Source organism: Dasypus novemcinctus, chromosome 15, assembly GCF_030445035.2.
Source record: "Dasypus novemcinctus isolate mDasNov1 chromosome 15, mDasNov1.1.hap2, whole genome shotgun sequence".
NCBI classification, from domain to species: domain Eukaryota; kingdom Metazoa; phylum Chordata; class Mammalia; order Cingulata; family Dasypodidae; genus Dasypus; species Dasypus novemcinctus.
The window spans coordinates 3379746-3390760 of record NC_080687.1 but is presented as its reverse complement, the minus strand read 5'-3'; the positions used below and the strand labels follow the sequence as shown (position 1 = coordinate 3390760).

The window sequence follows — 11015 nt, the reverse complement described above, 5'->3', positions numbered from 1 at the left end:
GTAAGCGGACACCCTATCCATTGGGCCAAGTCCGCTTCCGTCTCAATTTTCAATTCTTCTAAATATATTCCTAGTAGCGGGATTGCTGGATCATACAGCACTTCTATATTTAGCTTCCTGAAGAACCACCAAACTTCCTTCCACAGAGGCTGCACCATTCTACTTTCTCACCAGCAGTGAAGGAGTGTTCCTATTTTTCCATATGCTCTCCAGAACTTGTAGTTTCCTCTTTTTAAAGTAATGTAAGGTGTGAAATGATATCTCATTGTAGTTTTGATTTGCATTTCCCTTATAGCTAGTGATAGCAAAAATCTTTCCTTGTGCTTTTTGGCCATTTGTATTTCCTTTTTGGAAAAATGTCTAGTTAAGTCTTTTGTCCACTTTTAAATTGGATTGCTTACCTTTTTATTGTTGAGTAGTATGACCTCTTTATGAACATGGAAATCAAACCTTTATCCATTATGTGCTTTCCAAATATTTTCTCCCTTTGAATAGGCTGCCTTTTCACCTCCTTGACAAAGTCCTTTGAAGCACAAAAGCATTTAATTTTGAGGAGTTTCCATTTGTCTATATTTTCTTTTGTTGCTCATGCGTTGGACACAAGGTTTAAAAAACTACCACTTACTACCAGATCTTAAAGACATTTCCCTATATTTACTTCTAGGGGTTTTATGGTTCTCTCTTTTATATTTATGTCCTTGATGCATTTTGAGTTAATTTTTGGATAAGGTGGGAGATAGATGTTCTCTATCTTTCTTTTTGATATGAATATCCAGTTCTCCCAGCACTATTTATTGAATAGACTGTTCTGATCCAGCTGGGTGGTGTTGGCAATCTTGTCAAAAATCAGTTGACCATAGATGTGGGGGTTACTACTTTTTTGTGGACTTACGAAATGGCTGGAAGAAAAGAAACTATGATCTTGCCTTTCCTTTGAGATTTTGTTAGAAGTCTTATATCTCAATCTACTCCCTTGATCCGGGGATGTAATTGATTCCCAGAGATTGCCCTTGGGTGTTTCATCATGTGGAGACCATGATCCTTCCTTTCCATTAAGGAAAGCTGGCTCTTTTCACTTCCATTTGTTTCTCTGTAGCTATTACTTCCATTACTCCTCATTCGGGAAAGGAAAACGATAAAGATACACTCTCATTCTGCCTCTCTCCAGATTTGGGGGTACTGGTGTCATCTCAAGGTTTTCTCAACACACCAATATGCTGGCTGGACAAGAGGGCAGTACTGCCCTTCCACACTCCAAGCCAAAATCTTCTACATCTTTCCTGAGCTGCCGGGTTTTAAAGTTTATTGCAGGGACTATTCAGTCTCAGGGCATGTGTCTTCTGGTTCTGGAAAGTTTTATTTAATTAATTCTATGGCAATTTCCTTCCCTCCCACTTTTTCCCCTTCGCTCTCTAGAACTACTATTATTCAGAGTGGGACTTTCTTTGGATTGGCCTCTAATTTTTTCTTTTGTCTTGTATCTTTCATCCTTTCATCTATTTTCTACTTTTTGAGAGATTTCCTTAGCATTATCTTGCAAAACTTCTATTCAACCTCTCATCTATTATCATATTTTTTATTACCAATTGCTCTTTTTGGTTTTCTGAATATTCTTTTTGGAAAGCATTCTGCTTCTGCTTCATAGATTCAATAGCTCATCTATTTTTTTTTTTTCTCTTTTAAAATTTCTCCTCCAGTCTTGTCTCTGCCTTGTTTGATTTCCTTTTTTAGTTTTTGTTGGTTACTCTGGGAGAGAGGAAGGGAAAATTTCCCTTTTTCACATTGGAAACTTTGCTCCACTTGGGTCCTTGGTTTTCTAGTCATATTCAAGTGTGAGCAAGCAACAAACGATCGTAGCTTTTGTATAAATAGGTGAGTCTGCAGGTGAGATTTCTGGGCTCTTTCATGTGGGTACCTGCCACTTTCAGTCTCTTTAAGTCTTTTTTCTTAGTAAGTCAGAACTCCAAGGGAAGAATCTTCCAATTTCTGCTTTGAAGATGTAACCTGGTTGCTGGAAGAAGAGAGGGAAGGGGCCACTCGCATCTCAGAATGTGAACGTCCACTTAGTCCCTTTCTCCAGTATGGAGTGTTTTCCTCCCACTGGGCCCTGTGTCCACTCCAGAGACCTCCTGGTAGACCTTCTGCATAGGATAAACCTCGACTCTTCCACCAGGTGTAGAAGGTACTAACAGGGAATGGAGTATGAGGATCCATTTGCTCCTTAAATAGACTTTCAGTCAGTCTTATTTTTTCAGCCCTCAACTTTCTCTCTATTTTTAGTGTCTGATGCTACCAATTCCTGAGCACTTCTGAGATACCAACATATTGTTGCTATGTCCTTGTCTCCTTTCTTTGTCCTTGTGGGGTTTATGCATTCCTTTATCCTTAAAATGCTATTTAGTGAAGTTTAGAGAGATAGCAGAAGTAAACATGTGCCTTCATTTTGTTGTCTCGACTTATTTCTTATCTTATTAATTTTTAATGATGTATTCTGTAATATAGATTTTATTTGGATAAAAACTTTTTAAAAATATTTTCTTCTACGAATATGTGTTCTGTTTAAGAAATCTTCCCTACCTCAAGTTTATAAAGATTTTTTGCATGTGTTTTCTTCTGATAGTTAGAATTTTTCCACATGGAGATTTAAAAACCTCTCTGGAATTACTATTTATATTTGGTGTGAGCATTAGAGAACACTTTTTTCATATGATAATCTGCTTTTCCCAATAGCATTAATTGATGATTCACCTTGACACCCTTGATTTTTAATGCCAACTCTTATCATATTAAAAAATGTCCAGATATGATTGGGTGTGTTTCTTTCTTTTTTTTTTAATGAAAGTTAATAGATCACAAGGAATGTTACATTAAAAAACATAAAAAAACAAGAAACATAAGAGGTTCCCATATAAACCACTCCCCACCCCCCACCACATCATTTTTGTAAATTATATTTTTTTGAAGATATATACATCACACACAAAAAAATGTTACACTAAAAAATGTAAAACGTTCTCGTATACTCCCCAACCCCCCCACTCCACTCCTCCCACACCAACCACCTCCCTCATCATTGCAGCACACTCATTTGTGCTCGGTGAACACATTTTGGGGCACTGCTGCACTACACAGATAATAGTTTACCCTGTAGTTCACACTTTCCCCAGTACATCCAGTGGGTTATGGCAAGATATATAAAGTCCAGCATCTGACCCTGAAGCATCATTAAGGACAACTCAAAATCTCAAAAATGCCCCCACATCACATCTCTTCTACTCTCTCCCTCCTCAGCAACTACTGTGGCCACTTTCTCCACCTCGATGCTAAAATGTCTTCTATTACTCATCACAATAGTTTTATAGTAGACTATCAGTAAGTCCACTCCAGCCCATATTTTATTCCTCCATTCTGTGGACCCTGGGATGGTGATGTCCTGTCCACCTCTAGATCAAGAGGGGGTTTAGATTCCACATGGATGATCGATGCAATTCCTCTGCTTACAGTTGTAGGCACTCTTGATTCCCTGGTGTGGTGGTTGACCATCTTCACCTCCCTGTTAGCTGACCTGGGTAAGACCAACGAATCAGAGAATAGGAGTCGCCATTCTGCTGGGCCCAGCTGGCACATGGGCAGTCCAGAGATTCAAGTCTCCTGAGTATGCACCATTCCTAGCGCCAACCACAGGTTCAGTAAAAGTGACAGAAGAGGCATGTGTAGAAAAGTCACATCTGAGTCCAACTCTGTCACACTCAGGAGCACAATTTCCAAAGTAGGGCCCTCTGACATGGCACAGAGCTCCAAATCTATCTGCCATGACTATACACCCTGTGGATCTCCGTAGCCACAACTCCCTCTCTTTGGGAACATCAGGTCTCCCCAGGATGTGGGTACACATTCACACTCATTATATGGGTCTCCAACCAATGATATAACACACTATGACAAAATGAGCACTCACATGCTCCCTAAAAGCTTGCCCCTGTACCAGATGCTCCCTTAAGCACCTTAAACATGTGATCCTTCCTTATTATATTTTCTAATGAGTTTTCTCAACAGCATAGTTTCAAACATATACCTGACATTCTCTCATATTCAACGATTCCCCCCAGCCCTGCCCCCAATTCCTTGGGTCATCTGACCCATCCTCCCAACCCTAGCCCCCTCAAGCCCACCAAGCCCCACCCAAAGGTATCCCTATGCCCCCATTTTATCCCTTCCCTCTACAAATATTTACCTCCAGCTTGTCATAGACTTCACCCATGTAGGCGTCACCTCGCAAACTTCCTCTCCCCCCCACAAATTCCTTTAAGCCTATCTTCCAGTCTCTAGCTCTCTGAGACAGCTCAGTTTGCTTGTTTCACATCAGAGAGGTCATGCAGTACTTGCCCTTCAATGCCTGGCTTGCTTCACTCAACGTAAGGTCCTCAAGATTCATCCATGTTATCACATGTGTTTGTACTGCATTCCTTCTTATAGCTGTGTAGTATTCCATTGTATGGATGTAACACATTTTATTTATCCATTCATCCATTGATGGGCATTTGGGTTGATTCCAACTTTTGGCAATAGTGTATAATGCTGCTATGAACATTGGTGTATATATATCGTTTGTGTCCTTATTTTCAGATCTTCTGGGTATATACCCAGCAGTGGAATTGCTGGGTCATATGGCAAATCTATAGCTAACTTGTTGAGAAACCGCCAAGCAGTCCTCCAGAATGGATGGATCCTTCTGCATTCCCACCAGGAGTGGATGAGTGTTCGACTGGGTGTGTTTCTGACCTTTCTACTCTAATTTTGATCTGTTTGTTTCTTCATCCCTGTCATACTGGTTTAATTGCTATGATGGCCTAATGGTTTTGATATCTGGCAGATCAAAGTCCTCCTCTACTCTTATTCTCAATTTTTTATCTTGGTTATTCTTTTTTCTTTTTCAATTTTTTACATTTTTACTTAAACAAGAAGGGGATTTACTATGTCGTATAACAAGAAGTTTGAAGATTCCAAGACTGGTAAACTTATTGGTTGGTTTTCTTAAATATTTAATCCATATGGGTTTTAAAATCATATGTCAAATAAAGTACCATACAAATTTCTACAGTGATATTGACTGGAATTATTAAATCTATTTGTGGAGACCTGGTGTCTTCGTGATATCAAGTCTTCCTACCTATGAACAGGATATACATCTCTATTTATTTAGGTCATCTTATTTCCATTTATATATTAGGTTGAACTATATAAAATTAGCAACACATGATAATTTTGACCTACAAAAAGGAAAGTTCAAATGATCTAATCTAATAGTTTAAAAAAAAGACACAGGGAAGATATGGAAGAAATATTCACTAATATAAAAGATAAATTGATCTTATGGTGATGGAAGACACAATAAAAATATTTTTAATTTAAAAACAACAACAACACTACAGAAAGCTCTTACATCTTTTGGTTGGATTCATTCTGTTACCTATTTTTTCAAACCAGCTATTCAGGATGGTTTATTTTTTTCTTGTTATGCATTCTGATTGGTTATAAAGACTGCTATTTATTTTTAAAATTCATCTGTTAGCCAGTAGCCGATTAGTTTTAATAACTGGGTCTGAGATAGAAAGCTTTCTTATTTCACTCCCTGTTTTCTGAAAGAGTTTGTATAAAAGAGGGATAATCATTTTCTTGATGGTTTAATAAAATTCACCCAAAAAAACCGACCTAAGTGTGAATTTTATGGGAGAGATTCAAAAATTCAAATGTTTATTGATTTACCCAAGTTTTCCCTTCTTAAATAGATTTTGATACTTTATATATTTTTAATGTTTTTAAGTTTACAAATTGGCATTAATTAGTTTATAATAGTCTTAAATTTTTAAGTCACTTTCGTATCTATACTTCTGCCACTGAATTGTTATAAGTCATCATTTTAACTTTTCTCCATTTTTCTTACTAAAGCTTGACAAAAGTTTGACCATTTTGCATCTTTTCAAAGAACCAGCTTTTGGTATGCTCACTGCTTTTTTCTTACTATTTTCTATTCAATGCATTTCTGCTTTGAATATTTTTTTCTCACACTATAATTTATTCAAGTTTAATTCACAATTTTCTCTAATTTCCCCTAAATCCTTTGGGAATTAGATATGAACATATATTAGTTACTTTCACTCTTTCTTGTTTTCCAACAAATATATTTATACATAAATATTTCCAACTAAGTACTGCATCCCATGAATATTTAATATACATTTTGTTTTTCACTCTTCTAAATATTTCATATTTAATCCATGAATTAATTATTGGAGTTCTGATTTTATTGAATTGTTATCAGAGAATGTGCTCTGAATGATGCTGAGTCTTTGCAGTTTGGGACAGAGCTCTGACCAATTTTTATAATTGTTTCATGTATTTGTGAGAAGAATGCAAATTGTCTATTTCTTGAGTGCAAAGTTCTATATATCTATTAAACCAAGATAGTTAATAGTGCCATTCAAGTCAAATATATTCTATTTTTTTACTATTTAACTCTCATTTTCCAAGAAATGTATGTTAAAATATTCTACAGTAAAATAAAAAAGAAAAAAGAATATATTCTACAATAATTATTAATTTTTTCCTCTCTTTTTGTAATTTTCTCACTGTTTGCTTTATATATTTTGTGGTTAAATTACTTAGGATTGTAATGTTTCCTTGGTAGATTTGTGGGTATTTTTAGTACTAAATGGCCTTCTCAGTCCCTATTAGTACAATTTGCTTTTAAATCTACTTGGGCAAATATTAATTTTGCTATACCAGATTTCTTTAGTATTTCTGTGCTACATTTCTTTCATCCTCTTATTTAATTTTTATGCTTCATAAAGCTGGATTCTGTTTATTTATCAATTTGATAGTCTTTTAATTTTAATAAGTGTGTTTTGCCTGTTTGTATTGTTTGATTCCTGAAATGTTTAGACTCATTTCTATTGTTTTGTCATTACTTTCTTATTGACCATGTTTTCTCTTTGCTTTTTTTCTTATTTCCTCCAGTCAGTGAATTGTTACAATTTAAGAACTCATATTTTTCAATGCTATGTAATTTTCAGTCTTTACCTTTTCAGATATTTTCTCTTCTCCATTTTTCACTTTTATCTGTATCTGGCTTTCCTATTAAATATAAATAAGTTAGACCTTTTCATTCTATCCTCCATCTGCATTAATTTATTCTCTATATTTTCCATCTCATAATGTTTCTATGTTATGTTCCTTATGATTTCTTCAGTTTTGTCTTCCTGTTAGGTAATTGTCCCTTCAACTACATTAAATTTTGTTCATCTTGAACATGTTTTTGAAATTTCCAAAATTTCCCATTTACTTTTCATATTTGCCTTCTCTTACTAAATGTCCTTTCCCTCTCATTGTAAGTGTGCTATTTTCTTTTTTAAAAAAATTCTAAAGAGTCATTTCAGCAGGTATATTTTAATAGTCCTTTTCAACTTCCCTGTTGGTTCTATCTCCTTGGGTGTGAATTCTCCTGTTTTTTGCGTTAGCTCACCTCTCTAGATGGAGCATTTCCTCATACATTACCACGTTTGTCTGCAGTCTTACCTTGCAGGGGTCCTTTTTTCCCGTGCAAGCTCCTCATTCCATGTGGTTTCTCAGCTGTCTCAGCAGGGCTCTCCAGGCTGGACAGCAGGGAGGAAGCTGGTGTTTCAGGCAGGCTTGATGCCCCGTGGGTGGAACTAGTCTGGATAAGAGGCCCACGTGGCTTTCATGGCTGCCTCTCTTTTTTCCCATATTTGCAGGGAAATGGTGCATTGTGGCCTTATCCTGAGCTTTCAGCTGAGATTAGTTCAGGCCCTCTTCCCTGGGCAGAAGAGCCGTATGCCCCCAGCTTTGTTCTGTTCCTTTGCCACAAAAGGCTTATGTTCGTCAAATGTTTCAGTGCGGGCCGTGGCGCTCCAGAACCCACTTTCCGCATCTACGCGCTATTTCCTGTGGTCCCGATGGCCTGAACCTCCCCGCGGCTTTCCTTAGCACCCCTGCCACGTGGCATTCCTCTACCATCCCTTTAAACAGAGCTTTAGAGTCTTAATACATTTCCATTTATTTCATATTTAATTTTTAACTAATAAATTTTAATTATATCTTTTATGTTTAAAAATATGTTTCAGTAAAATTTCTATGAATGGAGAACAGAAAAGGGAGTATTCTCTATTTTCTTGCTCAGCCATACCCATTGATGTCCAAACATCTACCAAATATTTTTCCTTTAAGAGATTATGTGTGCCAAATAGTACCTGTTTTCAATGAGATGTTGATCAGCAACTTTGGATGAAGAACTGAGTTTCCACAAAACAAAACAAAAACAAGTAAAATTAAAGATCTTAAGAATTACTATTCACTAGACTTTCTCTGGAAATTACAGTTTTGCTTTATGAAGCTTCAAAATATAAGAACCAGGCTGTTTGTGTCTCCCCAAAATAAAAATAGTGATGTTTTTAGTTTTCCCATAGCAGACAGTATGAAATAAAGATTTGTGTTTTTTCCTGGGTATGGCCATATACCTTTCTTTACAGTGTCAAAATAAATGAAGCAATGAATGCAGTGCTAATACTCTGAAACTATTTGTCACTTGATAATATTTCAAAGGGAAATTGCAAATAATTTCAAATACTATGGAGTAGTATTTGATTGATTTTTGTCAGGCTTATTTTCTCTTTGATTTCAAACCATACTTACGTATCCAGGGAAGAGCATCACAACCCTTTCCTGACATATCACTTTGTGGCAGAATGTGTTTACTGCGCAGACAGACCATCACTCTCCCGTGAGCTGAGCTCCTTTAACGCTCACAGCGGATGAGCTGTGACTGCAGGTCACCTTGGCCTCAGTGGCTTATATGGAATACCTATGCTTAAAAAGAGGAAGAGGCGGGGGCTCGGGTTTCTTGCTTTCGTTTTCTCACCTAAAAATTTAAAAAGATTTTCTCACACCACTAAAATCTAGATTTTATGGTTTAAACATCTTTGTAATTGAATTTCCTGGTTTAAGTTTAAAGCACAGCAGAATAGAAAACTTACTCGTGGTTCAACAAAGGATCTACAGAGTAATCCATTTTTACTGGCGTTACTATTACTGCATTTCTGTCTATCCAGAAGTTCCCAAGTGCAAATTAAAAATTTTAAAATTGTTTGAAGCCTTTATTTATTATCTTTTTAATTTCTGTAGATTCTGTAGTGATAAGCTGCCTTTCGTTTCTAATATTGATTTGTGTTCTCTTTTCTTTTGATCAGTTCACTTAAGGGTTTGTCAGTTTTGTTGATCTTTTCAAAGAAATAGCATTTGACTTTGTTAATTTTCTCTATGCTGTGTTTTCATCTTTTTAAATTTCTACTCTTATCTGCCTTCTTTTTATTTTTTTAAAATAAGCATTTAAAACTTTAAGTTTCCCTCTAAGCATTGTTTTAGCTACATAACACAGGTTCTGATAGGTTGTAATTTCATCATCATGCCACTCAAAATATTTTGTGAATAAAATCACATGTATAATTTCCAAATATTTAGGATTTCCCTTGAATAGGACTACTCTTACTGACTTATTTCTGTTGTAGTCCAGACAACATGTTTCATCTGATTTCAATTCCTTAAACTTTATTGATGGGCCAACGTGTGGCCAATCTTGGAGAATGTACTATGCATTTGAAAAAAAATAAGTGTATTTTGCAGTAATAGATAGTGTTCCGTAAGTTTAAATTAGATCAAGATGGCTTATAGTCTTGTTAAAATCCTTGCTGTCTAATGATTTTTTTGGTTCACTTTTACTATTAATTGCTGAGAAAGGAACCCTACTATGACTGTGGACTTATCTATGTTTCCCTTTATTCTGTCAATTTTTATGTCATCTATTTTGAGGTTCTGTTTTTAAGCTCATAAACATTTATAATTAGGTCTTCCTGATGATTTATCCCTTTTATCATAGTGAAATATACCTCTTTATCTCTTCTAATATTGTCTTGAAGTTTATTTTATCTGATATTCATGTAGCGACCCCAGCCTTGTATTGTCTATTTAAAGTGCTTCTCTTATGAGCACATATTAAGCAGTCTTTCCTTTATCCACTCTGATAGCTCTACCTTTTATTTGTAATGTTTAGATTACTAACATTTGATGTAATTATTGATATGCTTAGATTTAGGTGTCCCATTTTGTTATTTATTTTCATTTCATCCCATCTGGGTTTTTTGTTCCTCTGCTCCCCTTTTCCTGTCTTCTTTTGGATTCTTTGATTTTTTTTCAACATTCCTTTTTAATTGATCTATTTTTAAACTATACTTCTTATTTTTGTTTTATTGGTTGCTCTAGGGATTACAATATACGTGCCAAACCTTTCATAGTCTACTTAGCGTTAGCAAGGTTCCACTTCACATAATATGTAGAAAACTTGGAACCATGTAGGTCTGTTTAAACTCTCCACCATCAGATGTCTTTTATGATATATGTCATATGGATAACATCTACATACACTAAAAACCTCGCATACAATGTCATAATTTTGTTTAAAACTGTTAAATGTATTTTTAAAGAACTTAAAAAAATAATCATTTATATTTACTCAGACATTTTAAATTTCTGATTTTTTTCTCATTTCTGAAGATCCATATTTACTTCTGGTATCGTTTTCCTCAGACTAAGAAATTTCCTTTTTCTTTTTTTTTCCCATGTCAGACGGGAAATGTGCCAACGTCCTAACAAGGTTTGAGGGAAGCGCATTCCACACAAATATGTGAACGCCCATTCATCATGCTTATGAACCACAAAAGGATCTCTTTTAGAGCAGGTCTGCAGGTCCTCATAGGAGAGTCTAAAGAGTGTTTCACAATGGAAAACAAAAATTGGTGCTAGAGATATTTTTTCTTCTAAAACACATTAGGTTTAAGAAAAATGCTAAACACATTGACCTGATTGTTTTACTGTCATGCGATTGTTCGTCTTTAGGAGATGATACATAAGGAAGACACGTGTGTAATCATCTCAGGCAGGAAAAA

At 35.6% G+C, this 11015-nt stretch overlaps 1 non-coding gene across 1 annotated transcript; it reads right to left on the bottom strand.

Annotated features, from left to right (window-relative positions):
* Positions 1 to 10689: 10689 nt before the first annotated feature.
* LOC111762935 (small nucleolar RNA U13) lies at positions 10690 to 10793 on the bottom strand. The gene has a single exon (XR_002795928.1). It is a non-coding gene; the product is annotated as a small nucleolar RNA U13 (small nucleolar RNA).
* Positions 10794 to 11015: the final 222 nt, after the last annotated feature.